The sequence below is a fragment of the Moschus berezovskii genome, chromosome 15 (genome assembly GCF_049115385.1).
Source record: "Moschus berezovskii isolate FMDL1 chromosome 15, NW_MosBer_1.0, whole genome shotgun sequence".
Lineage (NCBI taxonomy): Eukaryota > Metazoa > Chordata > Mammalia > Artiodactyla > Moschidae > Moschus > Moschus berezovskii.
Window position 1 is genome coordinate 15,950,246 of NC_142474.1, and position 18,270 is coordinate 15,968,515.

General features: G+C 49.4%; 1 protein-coding gene across 2 annotated transcripts in view; it reads right to left on the reverse strand.

Annotated features, from left to right (window-relative positions):
- The window catches only part of PPP1R16B (protein phosphatase 1 regulatory subunit 16B), a 110,091-nt gene extending 93,319 nt beyond the window's left edge, over positions 1 to 16,772 (reverse strand). Inside the window, exon 1 of one of the 2 annotated variants that reach the window (XM_055437311.2) lies at positions 16,610 to 16,772. The gene's annotated coding sequence lies outside the window, so the exon portion shown is untranslated. Of the gene's footprint in view, positions 1 to 16,153; positions 16,272 to 16,609 lie in introns of those variants that run through there. The other variant, XM_055437305.2, reaches the window with a different exon arrangement.
- Positions 16,773 to 18,270: the final 1,498 nt, after the last annotated feature.

Genomic DNA, 18,270 nt, shown 5'->3' on the forward strand with positions numbered 1-18,270 from the left:
CTGGAGCACCTTCCAAGAGCCAGGTCTTGGGCAAGCTTTGGAGAGCAAAAATATAACACAAAATCTTAAACCCTTAAAACAAAAACAAAAACCTTAAGCCCTGATCCTGAAGAGCAGATATTTTCATCTGCCAACATTTGTATAGACTACGCATCACTTCTCACGTCCTCCCTTCTCTTTCAGGCCTTAAATTGGAAGAAGAGATTGAAGTCCCGTCATGGGCTCTTTCCAGCTTCCAGATCACTCCATCAGGAACCATTTGCCCACATAAAGCACACAGGAATGAGGCACAGGCTGTTAGGTTTAATACACCTCTACATTCTCCTTCCATCACAAAAGCATCCTCCCCTGCTGATTAGACAGATCAGGTCTATAAAAAACTCTGGGAATAGACGTCAAAGAGGGGCCATGGGGAGGCACTTGCCATTATCACATCTCTTTATACAGTTCCATTAATTCGTGTTTTGCTTTTTCAAAACCTGTTAGGAAAGAGGTTCTCAAACTTGGCTACATGTTGGAATCACCTGGAAATGTTGGAAAATTATATTAAGATCCAGAGCAAGACTACAATATATCCACCAGAATGGCCTTTTTTTTTTTTAAGACAGAAAATACCAGTCATTGGCAAGAATTCTTATAAACTGAGAGGAAATATAAATTGGTACAGCCACTTAAAAAACTGCTCAAGCAGTATCTTCTACAGCTGAACATATGATAGCCTATACTCCAGCAATTTCATTCGTAGGAATATACTCAACAGAAATTTCTGTATACATTCACCAAAACACATTTACAAGAATGTTAACAGCACTATTTGTATAATAATCTCAAAGTACAAACTATTCAAAATGTCCACCAACTTGAGTCTGGAAAAAAACTTATGGTGTACGCACAGTGGAACACAGTCCAGAAGCCCGGATGAGTAATACACAATTACACACCACGATCTGGATCTCTCACACTGTTAACCAAAGTAAGCCAAACACAAAAATGCATACTACATGATTCCATTTATGTAAAGTTCAACAACAGGCAAAAAGAATCTATGTTATGATCAATCAAAGTCACAGTTTTGGGGTGGAAGTGACTGGGAAGGCACGTAAGAAAGGCTTTTAGAGCACTGATAATATTGGGGTTTGTTTGTTTTGGCCGCACCATGCAGCATGTGGGTTCTTAGTTCCCCAACCAGGGATCAAACCCATGCCCCCTGCAATGGAACCTCAGGGTTTTAACCACTGAACCGGCAGGGAAGTACTAATATAGGGAAGGCCCACACTGAATGGGTTACCTAGGCATGTTCAATCTGTGAAAATTCATTCACTTAGAATATGTGTGTGAGTGAAGTTAAAGTCACTCAGTCATGTCCAACTCTTTGCGACCCCATGGACTATACAGTCCATGGAATTCTCCAGGCCAGAATACTGAGTGGGTAGCCATGCCCTTCTCCAGGGGATCTTCCCAACAAAGGGATTGAACCCAGGTCTCCCACATTGCAGGCGGATTCTTTACCAGCTGAGCCACAAGGGAAGCCCTAGGATATGTGCACTTTCCTGTATTTGCTTTACCTTAACAAAACATTACAATTTAAAAAATACAGGGTCCCATCTCAAGAGATTCTAATTTACTTGCAGCCAGGCCTTGAAAAAATTTTTTCTCCAAACTTTAAACTTTTTATTTTGCATTGGGGTAGAGCAGATGAACAATGCTGTGGTAGCTTCCAGTGAAGAGCGAAAGGACTCAGCCATACACACACATCAGGCCTTGAAAATTTTAAAATGCTCCCCAGGTGTGTCTAATGTGCATCCAAGAACCACTGTATTAGAACTTGGCAACCCTCTTCACTGTTTATTTCTTGGAGCAGAAAGTACATTAGGTTCTCCAGAAAGTTTAAAGCAGGGTGGTTTCTGTAGAAGACTAGTAGCTCCAGAGGAGGTTAATAGATATTACATGGAAAAAGTTCTGTGGTGAAATAAACAATTTTAAAAATTTTAATGACTAACTTTCATTGAACACTTAACTACATTCCTAGAGCTAGGCTAAGTGCTTTACGTACATTATCTCATTTAAGACCACAAGTCTGTGAGAAAGGTACTACTAATCCTCATTTTAAAGAAGAGTTAAACTAAAGTTCAGTGTGGTTAATTAATTGCCCAAGGTCACACAGTCAGCAGAACTGATGCTTTTGAACTGTGGTGCTGGAGAGGACTCTTGAGAGTCCCTTGGACTGCAAGGAGATCCAATCAGTCCATCCTAAAGGAGATCAGTCCTGGGTGTTCACTGGAAGGACTGATGTTGAAGCTGAAACTCCAATACTTTGGCCACCTGATGTGAAGAGCTGACTCATTTGAAAAGACCCCAATGCTGGGAAAGATTGAGGGCAGGAGGAGAAGGGGATGACAGAGGATGAGATGGTTGGATGGTATCACCGACTCAGTGGACATGAGTTTGGGTAGACTCTGGGAGTTGGTGATGGACAGGGAGGCCTGGCGTGCTGCAGTTCATGGGGTCACAAAGAGTCGGACACGACTGAGTGACTGAACTGAACTGGACCCAGCCAGTACGAGGCAGCTGTGTGCCTGCATGCATGCTTTGTCGCTTCAGTTGTGCCCAACTCTTTGTGACCCCATAGACTGTAGCCCGCCAGGCATCTCTGTCCATGGGATTCTCCAGACAAGAATACTGGAGTGGGTTGCCATTTCTTCCTCCAGGGGATCTTCCCGACCCAGGGATTGAACTCGAATCTCTTATGTCTGCTGCACTGACAGGCGGGTTCTTTACCTCTAGTGTCATCTGGGAAGCCCATACAAGGCAGGATTAGGATTTAAATTCACATTGGCCTTGACACTGAAGCCCATGCACTGAATCACTGCCCTGATTTGCCTCTCCAGGCAGCACTTGTCTGCAGTACTTAATGGAGCTTTCACTCGGCTAATGTGAGCTGTGGGTTGCCAAGACAGGAATGTCGGAGGCAGCATTTCCCCAAATGATCTCCTTGCCTCCATCTCTTACCTTCGAACCCATAAGCTACACCACTGGTAAAGTTTTCATTCTGCACTGAAGTCTGATCCTGTATTTCCCTCGTAGGGAAGCGCTTTTTTTTTTTTTTTTTGCCACATCGCATGGCATGCAGGTTCTTCCCTAACCAGGGATCAAATCCACACCCCTTGCAGTGGAAGCAGGGAGTCTTAACCACTGGACTGCCAGGCAATTCCTGTAAGGAAGCATTTAATGTTTCTGCACTGCCTAAAGAGTCAAGTCTAAACTTCTTAGCCTCATAGTCCAGACCATCCGGTATCTGGCCTTGACATGCTTAGTTTTATCTCTGGCCATCCTAACCTCCCTCCCCACCCTCACTAAACACTCAATTTTCTGGCTATACTTAATAGGTTTGATGGATACACACCCCTGCAATGGTACCCACCATTGGTTGAAACTCCACCATGTGTCAGATACTCCTCATAAATTAACTTTAACTCCCACAGGGAGCCTTTAAAAACAGGTCTCAAGACCTCCCTGGTGGTCCAGTGGCTAAGACTCTCTGCGCTCCTAATGCGGAGGCCCGGGTTCAATCCCTGGTCAGGGAACTAGGTCCCACATGCTGCAACTAGGAGTTTGAGTGCCACAACTAAAGATCCTGTGTGCTGAAATGAAGGCCAAAGACCCCACGTGCTGCAACTAAGACCTGGCAGAGCCAAATAAATATTTTTTTAATCAAAACATAAAGATAAAAACAGGTCTCATTATCCCCAGTAGATAGATTAGGAAAAGGGAGGTTCATCTTGACACGCCCAGAGTCATATCTAGTGAGTAGCAGAACTAAGATCTGAACACAGATTTAGATTTCTCTTCTATGAAGCTATGGAGTTTTCACTCTTTCACACTCACCACCTGTCCTTCATTCATACGGTTCCGTGGGGTGGTGATAGCCTTCTTTCTCTCCACCTGGCAAGCTCATCCTGTTCTTTAAGAGCCAGCCCAAGTGCTGTAATGATAGTACCTGTCATCTCTTAAATGCTCTTCAGGAGCCATGCTCAGCACTTGACTTGCCTTGTCTCATTTACACAATATTGTCTCCATGCTCCTTTTATTCCCTCTGAATTGCTCTTTATATGCCTTGTGCCGAATGGGTTTCTCCCTCCTCCAGTTGCAAGGAGTCTGACCACGTCTCTACTGTGGCTCTCAACTGGGTGTGCGTGCTAAGTCGCTTCAGTCATGTCCAACTCTTTGAGGCCCCATGGACCACTGGCTCTCAATTCAGTTCAGTTCAGTCGCTCAGTCGTGTCCGACTCTCCGCGACCCCATGAATCACAGCACGCCAGGCCTCCCTGTCCATCACCAACTCCCGGAGTTCACTCAAACTCATGTCCACGATGGCTCTCAATTAGTAGTTGTTAATTTCATATCTGCCTCTTCCACTGGACTAGATGCTCTCAAAGGCAAGAAATATGTTATTCACCTTTCCATCCCACCCTAGGGCAGGGGTCCCCAACCCCCAGGCCCATGGACCAATAGCAGTCTGTGGCCTGTTAGGAACCAGGTCACATAGCAGGAGGTAAGCGGCGGGTGAAAGAGGGGAGCTTCTTCATCTGTATTTGTGGCCACTCCCCATCATTTGCATTATAGTCTGGATCTCAGGAAAACAAGCTCAGGGCTCCTACTGATTCTGCATTATGTTGAGATGTAAAATTATTTCATTGTATATCACATTATATAATCACAATCATAGAAATAAAGTGCACAATAATGTAATATGCCAAAACCATCCCCCCGCCAACCCTTCAGCCCATGGAAAAACTGTCTTCCACAAAACTCGTCCCTGGTGCCAAAAAGGTCAGGGACTGCACCCTAGAGTCACCCAGCATGTAGCAGACATTCAATAAATGGGAGGGTGGGAGATGAAGGGACTAAAATTCACTGACATTATTCCATCAGTGGTATCATAGGGAGTGGTCCTCTGGCTTGGAACTACAGCTCTAGCATCAAACCAGACAAAATAATCCTGGCTCCTGGGGAAAGATAGGGGCCAGACCCAAGATGTACCTTACCTGGCCCCTGCTTTGCCATCCACAAAAGGATGACTTAGGACTGCCTTTGCTCCACAGTCTCTTTTCAACTCTACATGCTTTACAGTTGCTTTATAGATTCCAGCTTAGAAGTTTTGCTGTAAAATGATGGTGAGCTCCATTCCACAGCAGTGTTTCAGATATTCTCAACTGCTCCTTACCGTGGCGTGTGTTGGTCTTAAGATCTCCTAGTGGATGAAGAGCTATCCGTGACAGGTGGCCCAAAGAAAATGTATAGCTAAGGCGTGGCTCCCCACAGGTGGGAAGATCAGGTGGTCACTGCCCTTTCTAAATGGATCTATTCTTTTTGAGTAGGAGGCCCTTTTATAGGACAGAGACATATTTGATGCTCACTCATTCATTCAACACCCATTCTGTGCATGCAGTCTACAATGGGTGCATTCAAAGCACACCTCCTTGTAACCCCTGGGGGAACCGCCAACTCATGCCACCCACATCCAACCCCAATGGGCTCCAAGGCTGTGGATTTTTAAAGCCAGCCTCTGTACCTTTGTTCTCACTCTTTCTGGACTAACACACACACTTGCCCAGGTGACAGTGAGCAGCAATCAGTACCAGCTTCAAACTCAGCTGGGTTTCTGCACCGCCTCCCTCAAACATGAGTAAACATGGAAACCATCAAAGAGTCAATTTCAAATTACTTTATCCCTTCCTAGCTGCCCACCTCCGCTGCTGCCACCACTAGGGCTAAACTACATGGTTTTTCTGCTTCTACCAAGTCTTTTTCTTTTGAGGATGTCAAGTATCGCCCCTCCCACTGGGGCACAGGGTATGCTGTATTTTCATATTCATTTGTAATAGTCATGAAGGCTGTCAAAGAGAACTTCACTTATGCATTTCTCTAGCACAGCTGGAACCACACCTCTTCGTTCTCATTTGTCCATGTGTCTGCGTCCTTCAGGAGTTGGGGGCCAACCTAAAGGCAGGAACTGGTGTAAGTTCATTTTTTATCTCTAATTTCAAGCGTCAGACCAGGTAAAATGCAGTTCTTGAATATTTAACAGTATGTAGCCACAGTCTAAATGATCATAAAATCTGAAGTACTGTGGAACTTGACTCAGAAACACTCTTTCTATTTTATTCCTATCTGACTGGAAAAAGATTAAATGTACTCAATACTCAATGTTAGAGAAAGGGCTGGGGAAAGAAGCATTCACACACACTGTTTGCAGGACTTCCCTACCGTCCTACTGTGGGGCGGGGGCGGGGGGAGGGGGGGTGTCGTTCAATCCCTGATCGGGGAACAAAGATCCCGCATGCCCTGTGGCTCGTCCAAAAGAAAAAGAAACTGGTTTGGCCTCTTGGGAGGACAATTTGACAATGCCATAGTTCAAACTGCAGGGAATTTTCCTTACAGATAAAATCACCCAAGTGTACAAAGATACACACTGTATAAGCAAGGATGTCATAGCATCATAATGTGTAGCAGGGAAAAAAAACAAAACGGAAATAATCTTCACCACCAGCAAGGGACTAGAAAACAAATTATGGTTAATTTTTATTATGGGACTACCATGTAGCTTTTAGGACTGAGGTATACCTATATGTGTCGACATGTGCTAAGATAAATTAGCTGAAAAGGGAAGTTTCGGGAAAGGGTTGTATAGATGTGTTAAAAAAAAAAAGAGGATAGGATATACATAAATGCATGTGGATTTGTACATGTCTAAGAAATTTATGGAAAGACATAACACATTCAGCGATTTCTTCCAGGAAAAAAAGAAATGAGTGGATGATCATTGGGAAATTTTCCCTTTCCATTTTTCACATTTCTGTACTGCTTGAATTTTAATAATGAGTTTCTCTTTATTTTTATAATTAAAAAGCATAAAGTACAGCAATAAGAAAACAAAAGCTTGATTTCCTATGTTAAAAAAAAAGAAGAAAATAAATGAAATTCTGGATAAACTCTTGCCTGTTTCTTTATTTTAATTGGGGTGCATCAGGTCTTAGCTACGAATGCAGGATCTTTATTTTCAGCATTTGGGATCTAGTTCCCTGACCAGGGATTGAACCCGGGCCCCCTGCATCGGGTGGAGAAGGAAATGGCAACCCAGCATTCTTGCCCGGGAAATGCCATGGACAGAAGAGCCTGGCAGGCTACAAGAGTCGGACATGACTAAGCAACTAAACCACCACCCTGCACTGGGAGCACGGAGTCTTAGCCACTGGACCACCAAGGAAGTCCCCTTCTCTGTTTCTTTATAAGGCAATAGGCAATGACTCTAAAGAGTTTGCTCTCTGCCCAGTTCATGGGGGAGCAGATGATGGCTACAGAGTTCCAGAAAGGAAGCTGGGGACAGAGAAAGTCACCAAGAAGAGCCAAGAGCCCTGAAGAAAGTAAGTGTGAGAATATGTGTCTTTTACTTGCTCTTGGATGACAGGAAATAAAGCCTGTTCTGATTGAGACTCTAAAATGTTCTGGGAGCTAAGAAATTCTGAGAACTCACCAGGTTGGCATGCACACGGGGGCCTGCAACCAGCGCCAAGAAGCAAAGGCTAGGAATGCCTTGGTAAGTAACAGACATAAGTAACCAGGGTGAACAAAACAACGGACTGAGCACCAGGGATGCAAGTGACACAGGGCTCCGCTCGCCTATCCGAAGCTATGACTCCCAGAGGCTGACTGCACGGATACTAAGGTAATAATTATTGTTGGTATATATCCAGTACACCCTATGTGCAAACACAGGTTAAATAATCGTATCATCTCACACTATTATTATTCCTATTTGACATATGGGGAAACTGAGGCTCAGAGAAGTTAGCAAATAACTTCTCAAGGACACATTAAGTGGGAGAGGGAAGGATCCAACCCAGGTCTGACTCCAGAGCTAGCCAAAGTCACTGCCAGCCTTTCCTCCATCTGAGGAAGAACTGGAGAAAGTCACTCCCTTAGGGCAGGGACAGCTTATGAAGTGCAACCGCATTTTTGCCCAGAGTCAGACAGCATCATGATTCAGTGCAAGGACTTTTAGAAGCAAGACAGCCTGGATTCAAACCCTAACTCCACCACTGGCCGGCTGTGTGACCCGGGGCAAATCATGGAACCTCTCTGCACCTCACTTTCCTCAGCAGTAACATCAGGGTCATAGTAAGGCCATCTCTTAAGAGTTGCTAGGAGGATTAAAAGTTAAACAGTGCTTGGCTCATAAGATAAGAACTAGATGTTAACCATTATTATTAAGAAAAAGGGACTTTCCGGGTGATATAGCGGATAAGAATTCGCCTGACAATTGAGGGGACACAGGTTCATTCCCTGGTCCAGGAAGAGTCCACACACTGTGCGGCAACTAAGCCTGTGCACCAGAACTGCTGGAGCCCACGCTCTGGAGCCCATGATCCACAAGAAAAGCCACTGCAGTGAGAAGCCCGCCCGTGCACTGCAATGAAGAGTAGCCTCCACTCGCCACAATTAGGGAAAGCCCAAGAGCAGGGACGAAGACCCAGTGCAACCAAAAAAGAAAGAAATAAGGGAAAAAGGAAAAAAGGTGCCCTTCCTCCCAGTCAGATGCAACCCCGCAGGGTTACAAAGCTTGGCAAGTGGAGCAGGCTAGCTTTTGGCCCCTCCATCAGTCAGATGCCATCAGGCAGTCCACAACTCTACAACCCTACACTCGGCCTCCTGAGCAGTGAACTTCCATATGCTGCCAGCTCTTCCTCTTGGCTTCCTTCCCCTCTGCCAACCTGGCTGTGAATCTAGCTGGCACACTTTTAAAAAATACAGACTCCCAGGGCCCCACCATGGTGGGTTCTAACGCAGGTAGGCTGGTCTAGGGCCCAGGGATCTGTGTGTTTAACAAGCCCCAGGTGACCAGGGGACCCAAGACACTGTGTCCCCCCAACACACGTTTCTGGAAGCACCAGAAGCCCCTCGCACCTATTCTGGGTGTTTCCACGGCTCCTTGGGAGCAAGCAGCCTTTTCTTCATGCTTGGTCCCAGGTCTGAGCACAGAGAAGGGACACGTTAAGTCTGTTCTCCTGCAAGCCAACCCACAGAGCAGATGGCTGTGCGAACAGGCATGACAGGCTGAATTTGCTTGAGTGGGTGACACCGGGGACCCCTCAGCTTGGGGTTCCCCAAGACACTTGCTCCCCAAAGTGCAGTTCACAGACCAGCAGCACATGACTCCCTCTGAGAGGCTATTCTAAATGCAGATGTCCAGGCCCCAGACCTAAGGAATCAGATTCTGCCTCTTACAGAAACTTGCAAGATTTTGAGCAAATTTGAGGCATATGCTTGAAACCCCTTCCCCCATCAGAATAAATTCTAATCCATGTGCAGCTCTAACCTGTCCAAAAACCCTTTGGGGCCAATCTTTTCCTTCAGACTCCCAGGGAGGCCCAGAAAAACAGCGTGGTCCTTTCAATGGCCCCAATGTAGCAGCCAGCCTAGGGCTCACGGTGAACCTTCGTTTTGATTAATTATTTATTTCAAAATCCATGTGAAAATAAACCTTCCCAATAAATTGAAAAAAAAAAAGACAACAGTTCTGGCCTCTGTAATTCTGGGGCGTAAAACATTCCCATCTTTTGTACAGAGTTGTGACCCCTACTTCCCTAGCCAAAGCCATCCAAAGACATCAAATGCCCAAAGAAAACAAGCCGTGTCTTCCTGTTGGCCAAGCGTCAAGTTATCAGGCAGATTTCACACTGGAGCTTGACCTCATTAATCCAAGGCCTATCACATTGCTGTAAATGTCAGTGGAAAAACAGCCATTCAGTGGTTTCCTTCATTCCACCAGAAAGGGAAAAAAACAGGAAGCTGACAGCAGCTGCACCCCAGCTTGGCAAATCCCAGGGGCCCAGCTGAGAGGGTGTTCCTTGTGAGCACCTAACTTCCCCCGCCCCAGCCTGCTTATCCAGATAAAGGGTGGACCTGTGTCTATGTGAGCAAAGTGCAGCCATGATCATAGAACAATTCAGATAATTCGGGCCCCCAAGTGCCTCCTTGGAGGGCGGGCGGGAAGGAGAATAGCTTTGGTCTGAATTTCTTTGGCCTGAATGACCAACGTTCATCGTTCATCTGCGTCTCTCTCCTGTTCATTCCAAATGTCCTACAAGCCAAACCTCCTGGACTCCAAGAGACATGAGGCCTTCCAAGTCCTCATTCATCCCTTTAATGCTTATTGTCTCCTGTGTGCCCGCCACCATGCTGGGCAACTGGGGACACAGGGCTGCTTGAATCAGACACAGTCACTGACCTTAGGGGCCTCATGGCCTGTATAAGCCTTCTCAAATCTGGCACTATTGACATTTGGAGTTGGACAACTCCTTGGTGAGGGGGGCTGCCCTGGCAACTGCAGTGTATCTTGCTACATTCCTGGCCTTAGCCCGCCAGATGCCAGTAGCTCCCTGCCCCCTCTGCACTTTCCCACTTGTGACAACCAAAAAACGCCTCCAGACATTGCCAAGTGTCCCCTGGAGAGCCAAGCTGCCCCCCAGCGGAGAACCACTGACCTCTTGGGAGAGACAGAGTAAAAGAATAATGACCACAAACAGCCATACAATCACAGTTATGTTAAGCACCATGGAGGAAAATTTTATGGATGTTACATCAATATATCTATGATGTGAAAGTCGATTATATTGGATTACAAATCTTTATTTATCGCAACCCTGAATTATACACACACACATATATACATGCATGTATGATTGTATTTCTGGATGGAGAAACTGAAGTGCAAGGAAGTGAAAAAATTGGCCGAGGCCCAAACAACAGTGAAAGGCAAAACCAGGATTTGAACCCTGGCCTTGAACTTTGCCTCCTGTGGAAAAGGAAATTCGAGCCTTTGTTTTGATGTCTTCTGTAAACAGGTAGGGTGTGTGGTCACGTGATGCTCTAACCCACCATCCTAAAAGACTCATTCCTTCCTGGGGTCACCATGGAGCTCAGTCACCACCTGCTGCATCAATCAAGCTGCAAACCGCCTGCATCAAGGCACGTTTGTGGGACGCTAGCGAGCCGAGGAAGGTCGCCATGAATTCTGAGACATCCAAGAATAGCTCCCCATCGCCAAGCGTCTGCACTCAGGAACTTCCCAAAACTCAAGGCCAGGAGAGACTCGAGTAATCGCCAGATACCCGGAGCACACCCCACTGTGACCCATCGCCAAGGTGCCTGCAGCCTAGCATCCAGAGGTGCATGGTGAAAGAAGCCAGACATTCTGTAGGCAGCATTACCAACAGCATGCATGAGGGGGTACACATAAGCACAGAGCAACTTCAGAGACCTCTAGACATGCGTTCTCACCATTTATAAGCCCTTTAGCAAATCACCTCACCCTCTATGCCTCAATTTTCCCTTCTGTACAGTGGGGATAAATGCAGACTTCAGTAAGTCTGTATGAGGATTCGATGGCAATACAAGCAAAGACCCTGGACAGTGACCAACATCCAGAAAAGCACTTAGTACCCTCTTATGGTCAATAAGGGAGCAAGATGGTGGTGCTTCCTCCACCCACCCCCGGTTCCTCCAAATGAGAAACGTCCCAGGGTGAGAGACACGGGTGCACAAGTAGCAAAATAATCTCAGGAAGAAGAAGGGAACTTCTGTGCTTTCCGGGTAGAAGGAAGAGGAAAGGACAGTTAATGTATCCACGAACGTGCACAGGCCAGCCATTCGTCCCTTGCAGAAGTAAATCCTAGACTGGATTCAGATGGCTCCATAGGTTGCAGGAGGCCTGTTTTGGGTGAACAAGCATTTAATCATTCGGGACCTCTTAGCAGAAAGGCCTCTTGCTCCCTGACCTCGCCTCCGTCGTGCCCTGCAGTGATGACTCTCCAGCTGTTAACTCTGCCCACTGCTCTCTGACACCAAACACTTTTTAAGCCTCTATGTCTTTGCACAAGCTGTTTTCTCAGCTCAGGCTGCCCACTCCCCTCCACCCCACCTTATTAGCTGCCACCTGGAAAACTGTGTCTGAAGGCCTCAAATGTGCCCCGACAGCAAAATTTGCCCACCTGCTATTGATCACTGCAGACTAATAATAACAGCAGCCAGGGTTTCCCTGGTGGCTCAGTAGTAAAGGGTCTGCCCGCCAATGCAGGGGACACAGGTTAAATCCCCGGTCCAGAAAGATCCCACATGCCACAGGGCAACAAAGTCCATATATCACAACTACTGAGTCTGCGCTCTAAAACCCAGGAGGCACAAATGCTGAGCCCAAGTGCTGCAACTACTGAAGCCCTTGTGCCCTGGAACCCATGCTCTACAAGAAGAGGAACGACTCAAATGAGAGGTTCGTGCACTGCAACTAGAGTAGCCCCCAGAGGAAAAAAGTCCACAAGGCAACGAGGACCCAGCACAGCCAAATAAGTAAATAAAAAAAAAAAATAGCAGCCAACATGTGCAAGCAGTGATTAATATCTAGAAGGCTCTGAACTGAGGTTTTTACCCACATGGTTCCCTTTTCTCCTCACATCACCACTCAGAGGTAACACATCTGTCCATCACCAGCTGGCTGTGAGGTGGCAGATTCAGGAACGAAGCCTGGGTTCATTAGCTGAAGCCACCTGTTCACCCCTCCCTCTACTCTTCTCTTCTTGCCAGGGAAGCTGTGTTCTCACTATCACTTTTTTGCCCATAGACTGAGAAGCCTGAGAGCTGCTTTATTCATCTTGAAATCCCTCACTAAGCACAATGGCTAAAAGGGAGTAAACATCTGTTGAATGAATCAACAGACCCTGCAAAATGGCAGCCAGAGGAGAAAGGCGAAATGACAGACTTCCTAAAGACAGGCTGATGCTGGACTTGGATTCCCAGAAATCAACCCCCTCCCACCCCCAGGCTTGAGGGGCTTTCCCTGTCCTGTTAGCTAGAGGCAGAGAGTTCTGACTTCCCCTGGACTGGGAGGGGGTGGTGAGGGGACCCATGAGAAGTCAGTGCAAAGGAGGAAATGGTGGTGGTGGTGATGATAATCATTTCCTGCATTCCTGCCCATACCAGGGGCTGTACTAAGCACTTTCTATGCATCAAGGACTCAAAGAATCCTCACAACCCCACAGAGGAGGCATTACTATCACTCCCACTTTACAGATGAGAAAACCAGGAGTCAGAGAGAGTAAATAATTTACCCAGATCACAGAGCTTCTAGGTAGAGAGCTATAATTTGAACTAGACCTATCTGGCTCCCTTGCTCTTCCAACTTTGTGGCCTTCTGTAGGAGATAGGCTTGTCCTGGACCTCCTGAAATTCCAGTGTCCTGGGACTTACCTGGTGGTCTAATGGTTAAGAATCTGCCTGCCAATGCAGGGGACACGGGTTCGATGCCTGGCATCTGGGACAATTCCACATCCTGCGGGGCAGCGAAGCCTATGTGCCACAACTACTGAAGCCCCCACGCCTAGAGCCTGTGCTCTGCAACAAGAGAAGCCACCACAATGAGAAGCCCATGCAACACAATGAAGAAAGAGTATCTCCCACTCGCCACAACTAGAGAAAGCCTGCACACAGCAATGAACACCCAGCACAGCCAAAAGAATAAAATCTCAATGCCTAGGATGAACTCAGGATAAAAAAAGACCATCCCAGCCTCTGCTGGAAGAATACCATTTGGGACGCACCCTACACCGAGCACTTCATGTCCCTGGTGCAGGTGGCATGGGGGTAGGGGCGATTAGATTGGCAGAGGGGTCAAAGTTGGCTGAGGTTCCTGAAAGTCCAAACACAGGAATCCAGGTACTGCCTTCCGTGACCCACAAAAAAACCAGGTTGGCCGCAAACTCCATTGATTAGAGAATGCTGACTCTGGGTATGGAGAGGGATTTGAGAAGAACCTGGGGCCCCAGTTTCCAAAGAGAACAAAGATGCTCTGGCAGAAGGTTACTGTCTTGGGGGAAAACCCACTTTCCTGCGTCAGCATCCTCTTAGCCCTATGGCTCTGGCTCCCGAATTTAACAGCTGGATTAGAATTTAACCTCGCTCCTGTGTCAGTTACCAAAGAGAACAAAGTCTGCGCGTGCACTGGACCTTGCCTGACATGTCCCTCCAAGGCAGGGACGATTCAGAGAGCTCAGGGATTCGGGGAGCCCCAACCTAGAGCCTGGCAGATGAGTGACACAGTGGGAGGAGATCAAAAGATGGGGGAGGAAGGATCAAGCTGTCTTCCTGAAGAAGACATTTCAGAGGCTGGGATGAGCTGGGACCAAGAGAGGGGTCGGGAAGGTTCCAGGGAGACGGACACCACTGGACAAACTCCAGTTCACAGGAAAGCACGAAGTTGAAGGTCCAAAGTGGCCTGGTTGACATTTTGCCTCCGACATCCTGGTGACAGGTGGGAGATGAGGGGCTGGGGAGGGGAGTTGTGTGGGAAGGCCCGGGAGCAGGCTGGGAGCTCAAAGGACTCACCAGCGCCCACGAGCCGCCTGCAAGCTGCCTCTTGATGACAAAGCTGAGGGAGGAAGATGTGGAAACTCCCCCAGCGCCTGCAGAACCACCCACCAGGGCTCCACTTCTGCTCCTGCCTAAAAGGAGACACGCCCATTCCAAAGCTTTCTGAAAGGCCCGGGTATTAACCTCGGAGCATCCGGCTGCCAGGACCTCACACGGTACTGCCCCCATCCTCCCACGGCCTGATTAGCCATCTCCTAGAGGCAACTGAGGCTCTCCGAGGCCAAGTGCCTTGCCCTCGGGAAGAAAGCGAGTCACTAGCTAAGCTAAGATGCTTGTGACCAGCCTCGGAGGAGGCCTCCCACACAGAGGGTTTTCCTCCGGTGCTTCGCCAGCCACAGGAAACGGCAGGGCCCTCAGGGAAGTACCCGCGCCAGCCCAGGAGGCTAACGGCAGGCGCCTTCCCGGGAGAGCCCGGCGGGCAAGGGCGCCTGGTACCCCGGGGACTGGGGTCCTCCACAGAGGGCGATTCAGAGGTGGCACCTGGTGCCCAGGGCCGCCGAGAGCGGGTGGGCGCCTCTGACAGCGAGAACAGCGGCCCATTATGTGGAATTCAATCACATGCGCGCGCAAGGAGCTCGCCTTTCGGTTCTGAGAAGCTCTTAGGGAGCCGCGTCTCTCTCTCCTTGGGTTTCTGAGATGCCCGGGAGCTCCGAGTCTCGGGCTTTCCGCGCGGCCCTCCTGGGAGGGCCAGATTCAAAGCTCCAATTATCCGCGCGAGGCTGGGAACTGCATCATCAGCATCTCTCGCTAAGCCGGTCCGAACTGGAGGAGCTGGGGGCGGGGTGGAATCGGCCAGCCTCAGGGAAGGCGAATACTCCGCATCTCTAGCTGTCCACGCGGGACGGTCTGGGCAGCTCGGGTGACCTTGGGGAGACCCCTCTGCGCGACCTCTCGGAGGAAGGCTGCACAGACTCAGTCCATCCTAGGCGTTCGGGGGCGCTCCTCCGGCCGGAGTCGATGCGCGGGACTCAGGAGGAGAGGCGCGCTCCAGGCGCGGGGGACCCAGCCGCGGGCGCATGGCGGCCCTCCGGGGAGGTAGGGAACAACCACGCGCGGGGTCTCCCCCGGGGCCGCGGGTTGCTGTCAGCCGGATCCCGCGGGGGGCGGGTCTGCACGCGGGGGCGCCTGCCCTTGGGACCTTTCCCGCCCAGGCAGGGAGCGCTCCCGGGGCCCTGCCACCGCCTGCGGGGACCGAGCGCCGCCACGCGAGGGGGCGGCGCCCCCGTGCCAGCCCCGAGGCTGGGAACCCGGACTGCCGGCTGGGGCTCCTTCTGCCCGGCATTGCGCCCCTTCGGCAGAAGGCGGCCCAAGAGCCCAGAATCCGCCAAGATGCCCCCTGCCCGCCCCAAGATCCGGCTACGGGGACCCCAGCCAGCAACCTGCCAGTGTGCCCCGTTCCCTGGCCTCGTCTCTGGCGCGCAAGACCCGGGAGAATGCCCCCATCCCAGCCCAACTCCCCAGCCCTGCTCGCCTGGTACCCGCCTTTCCAGTCTCCCTCCAGCCCCCACCCCACCCCCCAGTTATCTCCTGCCGCCGGCCCTTCGCCAAAGCTCCACACACACTCCCAGCCAGACCCTCCGAGGCTGGGTCCACATCCCCGCCGCGATCCTCATCCCCCGCCCGGTCAAGCCGCAGAGCGCAGGGCAGCCGGCGGCGCCGCCGGGGAACTCACCCGCTCTCCCGAGCCCTGCCCCGGGCGGCTCCCGGCCCTGGCTCGGTGCTGCCGTCCCCGAGCCGCAGCTGCCGGTGCGGCGACAGAAGCCAGCTCTGCACGGCCGCGGGCCTCCGCGCCGCCCCTCGGCTCCTCCCCCGAGGCGGGGCCTGAGCTCGCGGGAAGGGGGTGGGCACGCTCTCGGCTCGACCTGGACGGCACCGGAGCTCCCGGTCCCCTATCCCCCTCCACCAGCACCTTTGAGCAGCTAGAAATTGAAGGCAGGGTTCGGAAAAGAGTTTTCCTTACGGTCTTCCTCCCACCCTTCAACATCACCGCTTTGGAAAGGGGGAAGCCCGGGGCGGTATTCTTGCTCCCGTTTGATGGAAGGGCATCACGAAGCCCAGAGAGCTGCAGTAAACCACCCAAGGTCACACAGCATTCAAACCAGTGCCAGCAGTTCCTGTCTCCTCCTACCTTGAAGCCTGAATCAGAAGGCTTCCTAGGACGTCAAGGAGCCCAGCCAGGCTTTGCCCTGGGGACAGGTCTGTGGGAGCCGGTCCCCCAACTGAGGGATAGGAGACGAGAGCCAGACCAGTGGGAGCATCGGGGGCCGTGGCCTGCGACGTAGAATCGCATCGTTTCCTCTTTCTGGGAGGGACCGAGGTGAAGCGGAGGAAGGAAGTGGTTGTACCTCCACTGACGTCTGCCCCTGTTTGGGAGGTGCAGGATCTAGAAAGGGGCTGCCTTCCTGAGATCTAACGCTTAAAATAGAAAGCAAAATACAACCCGTGGCCCCTGTCATCTAACCCAATCCTTTTTTCCTGGGCTGAAGGCCCCTGCACTCAGCACCATCTTTTCTCTACGGGACAATGGATTGAGAAGACCCTTCTCTCCACCCCACCCCTCAGGAAGAGAAGAGAAAGTTAACAAACAAAGGGGAAACAAATCCATCCCCAAACATTCTCTGGAATCCACACTCGCTGAACACTGGCTTTAGAACAATAGAGTTCTCTTCTGCACAAAGGGCCTTGTTTCCTGAGCTTTCCAGCCTCCAGATTAGAGCCCGAGGCACCCCAGGGCCAGCCAGAGGGGCGCAGAGAAGGCTTAGGTTTGAGGAGTTCGGGGATGATAGTTCAGTTCCTAGCAGTCTTGTTCAAAGAACTCCTTTACTCGGTACTATATAGCAACCCTCTTTGGAGGCTGACATTATAACCTGAGTTTAGTCATTTCCTGTTTGCTAAGAAAAACCCCATAACCTTTGTTGGGGAAGCGAAAACCCCTGGATTGGGTTTATTCTCTGCCCCCAACCTCCCCAGTTTCTCTGAAAGCCAGCTCCCCAATTTGCCCCCTGGCTTCCTCTCAGTTCATTAATAATCCAGTTTTGAATGACACTGTTTCAAAGTAGAGCAATTAGAGAGCAGAACAGGTGGGGAAGACTTAAAGAGATGTTTAAAGTAACCCTCGGGGATCATTGTTCTCTGCAGAAAGTTTCCATTGATTTATCCTGAAGAGCTGTAGTCTGAGAGGGCGGGAGTCCAGGCATGCATAGAACTTGGAGCCTGCCTTCCTAAAATGATGCCTTGAATATGGGCCTAGATCCCCGTGCTGTGCTGTTCATTTACACTATTCACAACATTTTGATGTTGAAGATAAGTATACTCAGAATCGGGTGGAAGACTCATCCTTCCTGATTTCAAAACTTACCACAAGGCTACAATAATCAAGGCCTTAGTACGGTATAAGAATAGATGGGGATCGATGGCATAAAATAGATTCCAGCTAAAAACCCTTACTTTTAGTACCAATTGCTTTTCAACGAGTGACAAGACAATTTAAAGGATCATCTTTCCAACTAATGGTGCTGGACAACTGGATTTCCATACGCAAAAAAAAAAAAAATGAGGTTGACCCTTACGTCACACCATATACAGAAATTAACTCAAAACAGATAAGGCTGAATTGTAAGAGCTAAAACTGTAAAACTCTCAGAGGAAAACATAGACGTAAGTCATGACCTTGGATTAAGTAATGTTTCTTAGCTATGGCACCTAAAGCATAGGCAACAAAGGAGAAAACAGACAAGTTGGACTTGACTAAAATTAAAATGCTTTAGAGGACACCATCAAGAAAGTGAA